General features: G+C 47.5%; 1 protein-coding gene across 3 annotated transcripts in view; it reads left to right on the top strand.

The window, feature by feature from the left end:
- Positions 1 to 12393, top strand: part of LOC147903313 (serine/threonine-protein kinase STY46-like) — a 151635-nt gene that overhangs the window by 75706 nt on the left and 63536 nt on the right. The window lies entirely within an intron of this gene.

A 12393-nucleotide genomic window follows, 5' to 3' on the forward strand; every position in this document is an offset into this window, starting at 1 on the left:
GATACAGGAGAGGGCTGAAGCGGGGGGGAGGGAGCGGGGAAGAGGAGAGGGGGGTAGAGGGGAGGGAGGTAGAGGCGGGGGGTAGGGAGTGGGTAGAGGGGAGGGGGGTAGAGGCGGGGGTAGGGAGCGGGGTAGAGGGAGGACTGAGACAGGGAGCGGGGGTAGCGAGTGGGGTAGAGGGAGCGGGGGAGCAAGGAAGGGGGAGTGGGCTGGGAGGGGAGGGGGCGGGCTGAGCGGGAGAGGAGAGAGGGGGTAGAGGAGAGGGACATAGAGGCGGGGGGTAGATACTTTTTATGTTTTTTTCTCAAAAAAAGGAGTTGTGTTGTCATTTGTATGATTTTGTTGTCATTTTTATGACTCCCTGTTAAAACATGAAAACATCACTCAGTAGAAAAAAAGAACCTACTTCTTGTATTACTATTCAAGTAACAAAATTTCCTTATGATAGTTAATCAATAAGTCTACAAAGGTAGAGGATATGTGTCCTAGATAATAATGACATTAGCTGCCACATTCTTTGTGAGTGTCATGAGAGACCTAGTGCAGGACAATTTTTATGGCAGGAAGGAATAGATAAGGATGTCCTGTTGGGGTTAAGGCCCTGTGCCACCTCATGTACACCTTTTTGTTACAGGTTACAGTGTGAACACGGTTCACTCTGAACTGGTTCCACCCAAGTGTCTATCCTAATATATTCTTGAGGGTTGTGGTGTGCCCTAGCTTCTCGATTCACACCCACCACTCTTGTGGTCTTGGTCTCACTCTCCTCCACTTGCTTCCGCTTCAACTGGTATCAGAGCTTTGGCTCATCATCTCTATCCTACGTCCTCACCCTCAGCCGAGAAGTTCCTCGTCTGCTTCCCGTATTAGACTGGTGGCTTCGTCCGTACGCGTATTGGCCCGTACAACGCCAACCGTACGTTCCGTACAACGTGTGGCTTCGTCCGTACAACGTATTGGCCCGTACAACGCCAAGGTCCGTACGTTTCGTACAACGTGTGGCTTCGTTTGTACAGCGTCAAGGCCCGTACAACGTCAAATTGGGTTGCGTTCCGCTGCTGTTCTACGCCCTTCGTTGGTCGTGACCTCGTTAATCTCGTGCGTGGGAATATCCTTCTTCGAGGTATTTAAGACGTGGTTCGCAGGTACACTTGACATTTGTCAAGTGGGCAGTCGGATTGTGTGACATTTGGTCACATTGGGCAGAAATTTGAGGATTTGGTGCACATCCTGGTGCATTCTCGGAATTTGCAGAAATTGCATGCAAGAAATTTGGTTGCTAAGGGGTTCAAGCAGGAAAAGGGAGTTGATTTTGATGAAATCTTTTCTCCTGTAGTCAAGATGACTACATTGAGGACTGTTTTAGCTTTGGTTGCTTGTCAGGACATGGATCTTGTCCAAATGGACGTGAAGACGGCCTTCCTTCATGGAGACCTTCACGAGGATATTTATATGCAGCAACCAGAGGGATATCAAGTCAAGGGAAAAGAAGGGCTTGTATGCAAATTGCAGAAGAGTCTTTATGGGCTCAAGCAGGCACCCAGAGAGTGGTATCACAAGTTTGATGCTTTCATGAAAGCACAAGGATTCAGACGGTCTGATCATGATCATTGTCTCTACACTAAGAAGGCAAGAGATGGTAGTCTTCTTATACTCATTCTTTATGTGGATGATATGCTTATTGCTGGGAAGTCATCTATTGATATGAATGCTTTGAAGGCAAAATTGCACAAAACCTTCGACATGAAGGATCTTGGTGATGCAAATCACATTCTTGGTATGCGGATTGTGAGGAACAGGTCAAAGGGTTTACTCTATCTTTCTCAAAAAGAGTACATTGGCAAAGTCCTGGAGAGGTTCAATATGGATAAGGGGAAGGCTTTGAGCACACCCTTGCCACCATATTTGAAACTCAGCCAAAAGGACAGCCCTCAGTCAAATGATGAAAGGGCTCATATGGCCAAGGTTCCTTATGCTTCTGCATGTGGCAGTCTGATGTATGCCATGGTTGCTACTAGACCAGATATTGCTTTTGCAGTGGGAGTGGTCAGTAGATATATGGCTAACCCCGGTAAGAGGCATTGGGAGGCAATTAAGGGTATATTGAGATACCTTAAGGGGTCTCAAGATGTGTGCATATGTTTTGGCAAGTAAGATGCAGAAGTGCATGGATACACAGATTCAGATTATGCAGGGCATGCAGAATCGTAAGTCCACCACGGGCTACGTGTTTACTTTTACAGGTGGTGCTATTTCTTGGATATCCAGGTTACAGAGATGCACAGCATTGTCTACCACGGAGGCAGAGTATATTGCAGCCACTGAGGCTTGCAAGGAGGCCATATGGCTTTCACGTCTGGTGGGAGACTTGGGTTTTTCAGGGGATATTCCTTCTTTGCATTGTGATAGCCAGAGTGCTATTATGTTGGCAAAGAATCCGGTCTTTCATCGAAGACCAAGCACATTGATGTTAAGTACCACTTTATTCGTGAGGTATTGCTTGACAAGTTGTTAGAACTTGTCAAAATCCATACTGACGATAACCCTGCGGATCTTTTCACCAAGATCTTGCCAGCAGAGCGGTTTGCACATTGCAGGGCACTGATGGGTGTTGGATAGGCCATATATCACGTTTTGGCCTTGTACATTCTATATGTACTTGCTGTAATTTCTGATTTTTTGAGGCACATTGCCTTCAGGAGGGAGGTTGTTGGGGTTAAGGCCCTGTGCCACCTCATGTACACCTTTTTGTTACAGGTTACAGTGTGAACACGGTTCACTCCGAACTGGTTCCACCCAAGTGTCTATCCTAATATATTCTTGAGGGTTGTGGTGTGCCCTAGCTTCTCGATTCACACCCACCACTCTTGTGGTCTTGGTCTCACTCTCCTCCACTCGCTTCCGCTTCACGTCCAAGATTATCCAAAACAAGGTCATCTGTAGTACAAGCATCATCCTTCAAGACTTCCATCTCATCATCACTTTCTTCAACAAAGAATCATTTAGTACTTCAGCAATCTATGCTTTCCAAAAGAGGAGAAAGGGCACCTGAAGGGATAAGTGCATATATAATCTTACTTGTGGCTGGCGCCAATGGAACAAATGCGTCAACAAATGGCTCCCCCTAGTTTGAAGATGCATTAGGGTTCATTGGGAGAGGAGAGGCATACACTCTAACATTTCTTCTTAAGACATTATCTCAACATCTGACTCTTTTTTCTCAGAGTTAGATTTTTCTAAGACTAGTACATGCGAGGGATATGACACTTTGAGCATAATGGCTTTTTTGACTGCAATTGTAAGAAGTTATCCTTGATTCATCTTATGGAGCCATAAGAAAGAAAGAAAGAAATTTTATTAGAGTCTTCGGAAGACCGATGGGTCTATGAGACTAAAAGAAAACCTGATACAAACCACAGTAAGGGTGGAGCTATTGAAACGAGCATCATCACCCGTGCTGCATCCTAAGTCTGATCATACATAATCAAATACAGCTAGATGTAACAATGAAAAGAAAAGGACTGGAGTGGAGTGGAATCCTCCGTATGTCATGTCGCATTGGCTGGTGCATAGCCGGTGATGGGACACTGGCGCTCGTCAAGGGGTGTTGTGCGTCTCGGTCTCTTGGACGAGGCTCGACGCAAGACCAGAGCCACCGTGACTCTTGTGGGACGTATCCCGGGTCTAAACAATGACGGGAGGTCCCCCAAAGTGATATGTGTGTCCCCTCGATGTCTCGTGTGTCGTGCTGCGGTCGTTGGGTTGGGATCTCTGTCATGTCTACGGCTAGAGATTAGGCAATCAATGTCACTCGATGGGAAGAACTCTGTGATCCTGCTCTGAGAGGTGTCTGATGATTGGCCAAGCCCCGTCGCCTGAGTAAGTACTCTCTGTGTCGGACCCCCTCGTGAATGAAGGCCGCGAGGCATCTCTGATCTGGGTAGGCGAGGAATCTGGAAAGGAGCCTAGAGCTGTCTTTGAAGAGGCAGCGGTAGCGACCTCGGATCTCGTAGTACACTGGGCACCTGAAAATAAAATGCTCCTCCGACTCAACCTCCTTACAGTCGCACAATATGCATAAGCGATGCTCCCTAGGAATCCCCTCTGCCCCGCTGCTCTCTATGCGGAGGCGGTGTGATGATACGCGAAACTATGCGATGGAGATCCGTAGTGAGTGAGGCATATGAAGCTCAGTGTACCCCGGTGGTGTGATGAATCCCTCCTCTGAAATACGAAGACAGTAATCTCTGTAGAAACTCAGCTTCAATGGAAGCTCCCTCGGCTCCAACCAGGTCCTAAAGGTGTGTAGCTGCAAGAGATCCTCTCGAATGACCTGGTTGGTGTGTGGCCCGATCGGGATGGTGGGTGGGAGTATTGGAGGGGCATCTAAACTGTACTGAAAAGGAGGTATCCTATCGATGTGGAAACCTAGTCTCACAAACCATCTGTGAGTTCGCGCATACCAGCATCGCTCGTCTCCCTCTGTTGCCAACCTCACGGAGGAATCGAGAGCCAACCATGGCAACCTCTGTCTCCCTGATGTGCAGTTCCCATATGATCTAACCCGGTGTAGATATGTGATGGTCTGAAAGGCTGCATCTAGCTGAAGTGGAGAAGCACCAAACTCGCCCTGAATGATGTGATGTGGTACAAACGGTTTCCCTCGGATCATTCGTGAGAGCATGAGGATCTGCAGGGGCTCCACCCGTATCCACTCTATCTCTGACATGTGAGGCCCCCAACAAGGGCTGCCATACATACCGGCTGGTCGGACCAAGGAGTCGAACAGAAGAGCCTTAGTCCGAGGGTCCTGGAAGTGGGAGTGGAAGCATTGTCTCTCTAGCCGAACCGGTGAGGCGTATCCCCTGCTTAGTCTGGCCTGCATCGCTGGTCTCATCGTGAAGATCGGGCCGGAGAAGATGACCCCCAAGTAAGTGAATGAGGATACGATCTCAGCTGGTGACCCACCAAAAGTAAAAGTAAAGTGCTTCCGTTGCATGTTTGCTCGAGATCATGACCTTGGTCTTTCCAAGGTTGACCTCCGAATCATGGGATAAACAAAAAGCCTGCAGTAGTGCATTCAGGTGTCGCTGGAGCCCCTCGGGTGTGGACGACAAGAGTGCCACGTCATATGCTGATCCTGCAGTGCATCTGGGTGTCGTTGGAGCCCCTCGGGTGTGGACGACAAGAGTGCCACGTCATATGCATAAAGAAGAATCCTGATGATGATCTTGGCAAGTGAGCAACCAGTCCCTCCGAATGCCCCCATGAAAGTCTCAAGCTCATCGATGTAGAGGCCAAACAGGGTCGGTGATAAGGGACAACAGTGTTTGACCCCTATGGTACTCAAGATCTCATCTGTCCAACCTGCGCCTGTCCGAACTCGGCCTGAGACTCTCTCATACAGTGCCATGACTGCCCAGATGATCTCCTAATCAAATCCCAATGTCTATTCGAACTCCACCAACTCTATTCGAAGCTCATTAAAAGATGTTAAACAACAGTATCAAGTGCAAGGCGAAAAGAAACATACTATGGAATCAAAATAGATTGGGGGGAAAGTGACCAAGCCAAGGTGACGATCAATGATTCATCTTGGCGCTTGACACATAGGAGGCATGGAAGAGATCTAAGTGTCCAGACTCGAGAGATTCTATCAAACTCCTCGGCAATAACCTTTGCCTGTTCCATTATAAAGGGTGCCTTCAACTTCAACTCAAGTTGGAACTCGTTACCAGCTCTATTGATCATCTGACCCAACATAGACTGAGCCATCCTAGAGGCAAAACCTTATTGTCAATTGTCATTTCCATAAGCCTCTCGAGAAGAACATCCGCTCGATCTATCTATACACATGTTGTCTTTCTTGCCTTAACTAGGCCACTTGAAAATAGACACGTACACACAGGGTCGCTAAAATGCTGCACAAAGGTTCAACAATGAACAACTTTGCTTAATCTCCTTGTCTTGTTTCCCAAACCAAACTCTTGCAAGAAAGCATTTATCACCTTGATCTATTTATCCTCTGTTAATAAATGAAGTGCTATGCAATGGAGCTTAAATATTACAAGATAATCTTGAGGGTTTTCATGCATCTCCTATATGAACTTGTATTTCTAGCGTGATGTAAGTGAAATGGTCTCGATGGGAAATGCACAATGAAGAGAGGAAAAAACAAAATACAAGAGCTCCTATGATCTTAGACTCTAGGCTTGCTGAGAGGGAAAAAAGTATTGCCAAGGCTAGAAAGAGAAAATCTAAGGCCTAAGGTGTCTGCTGTGCAACTTCCTCAATCTCTTCAACCTCCAAGCTACCACCTCCAGACATGTTTGATTTGGCATCCTTCTTCTGGGCAGCATGCTTAAGAAACTTTTGGATGATTTCTGTAAGACGTGCCACCCATTCAAGGTGTGCATGACACTTGGTTTTGCGATGACCACAATTATCGCATATCCTACAAATTATGATCCGTACATGGGCTGTTCTTCTCCATGGGTAGGAGGGCTCATTAAGAGAGAGAGGGAAGGGGGTGGGGGGATTTGTTCTCGACCCTTGGATTGGGATTATTCAAACCCATAAAAGGATGTGGGGTCCTCATCTACATCCTCAGGCCAAGTAGGATCAGCGTATGGCCAATCATGAGAGTGTGATAGTTCCCAGTATCCATGGGGTCACCTGCCTTGTGGCATGGTTGAACATCTGCGCTAGGACCGGAGCTAAAACCTCCTGTCCATGATTGAAATGCTCAGTTCATAGCCGCTCATGGTCTTGTGCTCTCCGATTATGAAGCTGGTTGAGTGTACCCGCACATTCTGTGCAGTGAACAAGTGGCACGTGGTGGGCGTGGGTATAGTGGACATATCGGGTGGTGCCTTCATTGGAACATCATAAAGAGAGCATGTATAAGTGTGCCAAACACCTGGGTTTGTGATGGGGATAGGTGGCTTCCCCTCCGATAGAAGCCCCCAACCTATGGTGGGATCCCCCCCTCGAAATGAATTGATCACCTCGTTCATTCTGTGGGTGAGGAAGGCCCACCGGTTACGGCGTGTCAGTCGTCGTGAGATCCGTTGTGCCTTGGGTGATGTCAAGTGGCCAAGGGCTCGCTCACGTGTGAGGTGAGCTCTCATCTCTCTGCACTCATCATCAATGATCATACCAAGGGTTCTGTGGCATCTTCCCTGGTGAGGCACGTGCAGATCGAGTCGTGGGGAAAGACCTGATGGCTGCGTCCATGACCACTGTGGCAAGGGTGTTTGAGGTGTGGGCGAGGTCTATATCATCTCCAAGTAGTAACCCGTGCGCCAGGTTGCTCACATAGATGGGGTCGAGGGCACGATCGAAGTGAACCTGTACACACGTGGGCATGGGGGGTACTCGCCCTGGGACTGGCATAGTGGCAGAGATACAAACGTCTAAGTACGAGTGATCAGCACCAAGTGGGGGAGGGGGCACAATAAAGTCGTATATCCGTGAGGTAAAGGCCAAGGGACCCAATAGGTAGTTCACTGTGCTTGTCCCTCCGCCATGCGGGAAACAAGTGAGACCACCAAATGATGGCCATCTCTATAGACCATTGTAAATGATCAAATCGTGGACAGCCCCCTAGCTCAAGTAGATGTCATCCATATCCTTTCACTTGCGGTGCATCTGCGGAGTGTCTCGCTATCCCGAGCTCAGCTGCATGTAGTTCTGGTACTATGAGGGAATTCGATGCAAAGTCCAATAGGCCCACCTCCCTGACCCTGTGCGTGCATTGAAGTCACCAAGGAGGAGGATGTCCCCCTTCTTGGAGAACCCAGTGATATCATCCTGAATCGACTCATACGGGCTGTGCCCCTCTGTGGTTACCTCACGTGCATAGGATGAAGTATCTGGGGGGAAATAACACACTGTATGAGTATCGGTCGTGCGTCTAGTAGCTAGACTCGTATCCACATGTGTTGTGCATGGTCCTCTCTCTGTGCCACTGATATGAGAGGTCTCATGTGTGATCTAAAGAGGATAACCACTCCCCCCGAGCCCTACACACCAGTGTCTCTCCTCGTCTCCTTCCTATGAGATGACTCCCATGTATATCCTGTCACAATGGGCAATCCTCTCTCGGGTTCTCATGTGTCTCAGTATAGAAGACCATGTCTCTGTTAGTGTATGTCTTCGAGAAACCCCCCGGATCAGACGAGAGTGTGCCATTGCAATTCCACACTGCCATTCTCAGTCCACTTTGTGCCCCATTGGCCCGACACCGTCATAATTCACCCTCTTCTTTCTCTTCCCTTTCTTCGTTCTCCCCCTGGTCCTGATCTTGTCTCTCTCAGATGATCACCCTACCATCCCTGTATGCAGCCCATTTCCTTGCTTCTCTCGCTGCTAAGGACGTGTACCATACCTTCCCTCTGGTGTTCCTGCTGTAGGAGGGTGAGGTCATCGTCTAGTAAGATCCGGGTTCCTTTCAAAGTCACCCTCGTGCTCATGAGGGTCTTCGTATCCATGGCTGTTCGGAGCTTCATCACAAGTGGCCTTGTGGGTGCATCGGGCTTGCCAACTCTCACATGTCAGGTTCACACCCATGTTGGTGAACAAGGCTTTTGCATTTGCCATAGGAGTGTCTCCCACTGTGAGACGTCGGACCCAAACATTTAGGGCTTTACTGTTTCTCCTTTTATCCTCCTCCAAAGCATCCGAAATGAACTCTTTCTTGGGGGCAGCCGTGCCTTTCTTGACCACATCTCTCCATTCCAAGATTGCAGCCTCTCCTTTCTTGATCTTCTGGGTGAATTCTGCATGTTTACCCTTCATAGTGTCTTGCAAAAATGCCAAGTCTTTTCTGAGTTTTTCATTCTCAGATTTCAGTTGACCTAGAATCTTGCATCCTTCTTCTGAAGTTCCCTTTACCCCCTTGAGCTGCTTCATTTGTTCCCTAATGATATTCAGCTCCTCATGTAGGGATGGCTGAAGCTCCCCTTCATCTCTGTGTGTATTTGCCTTCAGTTTTACATTCTCATCTTGGAGACTAATCACCTGAGCTTTTAGGCTCTCAATCTTGGATGTAAGAAGACTATTTTTCTCGTCCATATCTCGCATCATATCCATCTGCATTTTTACCAATTTGTTTTGTCCATTTTGCATGCATTTCTTCTTGCCATCCCTTCATGTGGTCATTCATTTGAGCACGTAGGTTTGAATCTCATCCTTCTTGTATTCTTCCAATTTCTTTTGTAAGCATTCAATTTCAATATCTTGTAGCTTACATATCTCTTTGATAGTGGATAGACATGCTTTGGCATTCCCATCGTCTACTTTCTGCCCTTTGGTCCAAATTATGCTGTATTTCCTGTCTTTTCCCCCTTTGGTTTTCTGATCGGGTGAGCTTTCCATGGCCCACTTCTTTGAAGGCCTCACAGGCCTTTGGGACAAAGTACATCAAGAGAAGAAACTCATACAAGCCTATGTGGGCTGAAGCAAAGGGCGTGCCTTGCTTAGTGCTATGCTAAGCTAAAGAGCTCAAGAAGGAAAGAAAGAAAGAAAGATGTATTAACGTCTTCAGGAGGCCTCACAGGCCTATGAGAGAAAGTACGATGTTAGAGTGACTCAAAACTGAAAACTGAAAACTGAAACTCAAGATTCAAACACCGGCGCCATGGTGGTGCTCCGGTGGGCTGCAAAGATGTCCTGGATCTGTGTGTGCCGAGCTGTCTCTCACTGTGGCGGAGACGTAGTCTTGAGCTGTGGATCCGATGGGCTATGTCGAGAGTAACGCCTCATCTATGGCGGTCTCCTCTGATGAGAGATGAGATAGATTGGATCTTGATAGAGAGAGAGAGCAGCCTCTATGTCTTGCAGTGGTATGGCCATCCCCTGCTGCTATGTGATCTGTCGCAATAGTGTCTCCCTATGCCGACCCATCTCCATCAGATAGAGCCTGATACAAACCTGGTCATGGAAATGGATCAGTCGTGATAGAGGGCCGAAGCCACTCCCCTCTAGGTAGAGACAGTGGTAACGCCCCCGGATCTCATAGCAAGTTGGGCAAACACAAAGAAAATGCTCCTATGTCTCAACCGCCCCCAACATATATAGCGTGTAGACCCGTTGCTTTTTGGGTATACCTACTGGTCTTCCCGCATCGATCCTCAACTGATGGGACGAAACCCACATCTGACCAATGGCACTCCTGAGTGCATGGGAGACTTCTCTATCCTCAAGATACTGGGGTCTGATGATGAATCTCTCCTCTGATACTCTCAAGAAGTGGTCACAGTAGAACTCGGTCTTGGTGGGGAGCTTCTAGTCCCCCTCCCCCAAGTCCGGGATGTATGAAGCTAGAGGTCTAATCGTATGATACGGTTGATCTCATCTCGTGGGATTAACTCAGGAGGTGCATCCGTGCTGTGCTGAAAGGGGGGAAGCTTGTCCATATGGATACCGTGCCTGGCAAGCCATGCAGATATACGTGCATACCATGTGTCTGCCCCGCTCTTTGCTAGCCGTCTGGATGACTCAACCTTGGAACTCTCTAGTGGGGTAGGTCCCAAACTCTGTGGATGAAAGTCATTGTCCGAAAGATGGCATCAACTTGGAGAGGTGTCATGGCGAGCTCTGCCTGTACTATCTCATGTGGGATTGAGGGTTTACATCGGATCATCCTGGACCCCATCGTCATTGGTAGCCGCTCGAAGCTGCTTCAATCTGTCTTCTGGAGATGACATCCCCAGAAGGGTGCTGCATACAAGGCAATCAGTCGCACCAGTGTGTCAAAAAGCTAGCCCCTTTGTCGGTGGATCCTGGAAGTGCGCCTAGAAGTAGTGTCGCTCTACTCTAGCTAAAGCACTATGCCCTCATGTGAGTCGTGCTTGGGCTGCATGGGTCATCGTAGAGAGAGAGAGAGAGAGAGAGAGAGAGAGAGAGAAGAAGAAGAAGAAGAAGAAGAAGAAGAATATATTATCGTCCTGTGAAGACCAAAACCGGCCTATGGGACCTGAGCAATACAATATCACAAGTACATGAAAGCTCCTCCCGAAGATGGGAGGGTGGAAAGAGAAACCACCTTCTAGGATTCAGGTGGATCCCTATGCTTGAAGAGCTTATACACAAATGTTCCTAAAGCTGAAGGTGACCCTTTATGCAGCAAATCAGCCAGTTTGTTATGTCCCTCAAGGAGGTGATTGAACTCTTCCCTAATGTGTGCATAGTGAGGGCATATCATTACCATGTGTTCTTCTGTTTCAACCATACCTTGATCACATAGTTGGCATATTCTACTCTCCCTTGGCATCTTTTTCCATCCCCCTGTTTCTATTTGCAGCTGGTGTGATCGGGTGCGAAGTGAGGCTAAAGCCTTCCGTTTATGCACTGCTATAGGTGTACATATGTACATAGAGAGAGAGAGAGAGAGAGAGAGAGAGAGAGAGAGAGAGAGAGAGAAATGAAATATCGGGCATGGGAGAGAGTGGCGCTAGGGGTTGTAAAAAGATTACATGCTATGAGGGGGTGAAGAGAATTTGAGGCCTGTGGAGGAGGAGGGATGCATGGAGAGTGACTAGTAGACAGTGGGGGAATGAACTAATCAATGCTTGACCCCTCTAGTAACTTGATCAAAGAACAATTCGATTCTCTCTTTTTTCTCAACCAATTTTCATGGAAAATAAATCAAGGAGAACATTGATAGAAAGAGCGAATTCCCCTTAGAAGATATGCTAAGCATTGGTCTACAATGATTCGATCCTAGTAGCCAAATGTACTTTGGGAATCTCTTTGATGCCATGATCCACAATAGTTAATTCCAAAGTATATTCATGCAGAGAGAGGCCAAATAAGAGAGGGAGATAGGCGGGAAAGTGAGAGTATTGCACAAGGAAAAAGAAAAATGGAGCATGGTGGCATGGGGAGGGAAAGAGCGAGAGTATGAGGGGAGAGTGGAGAGATCATTGACACAATTTTGAGCTTCAAGTTGTAATTTTTTTTGTCTAAAGATAAACTATCAACAAAGGATTGCAAGTTTATTTGGTGCTGAACGTCTTGCTAATGGGAGAGAAAGTTCCTTCTTCCCAATGCCAACATTGATGAAGAGGCCTTCCACGTGCATAAGATTGGGGACATCATCCTTCATGTGAGCATAACGGCTGAATACTTCAATTGGGTGCGATGAGACTTGGCCTCCATTTTCGCAATAATGAAAGTCTATTATCGTATGTATGAACCCCTTCTCCACATAAAAATGCACAAATGACACCAAAGAGAGTCTACTTTTTCAATTCTATATATTATCCCTTGGCATATGCACAACCTATTCAATGCACACATGGGGCCATCAACATGGAGGGGTAGATACAAGGGAAGCTTTGCAACCTCAACCATGACCCATATGCCCTCCTATTCACATTATTCATGATA

Source organism: Dipteris shenzhenensis, chromosome 3, assembly GCF_047967505.1.
Source record: "Dipteris shenzhenensis isolate YYH24624 ecotype China chromosome 3, Dip_SZ_1.0, whole genome shotgun sequence".
NCBI lineage: Eukaryota > Viridiplantae > Streptophyta > Polypodiopsida > Gleicheniales > Dipteridaceae > Dipteris > Dipteris shenzhenensis.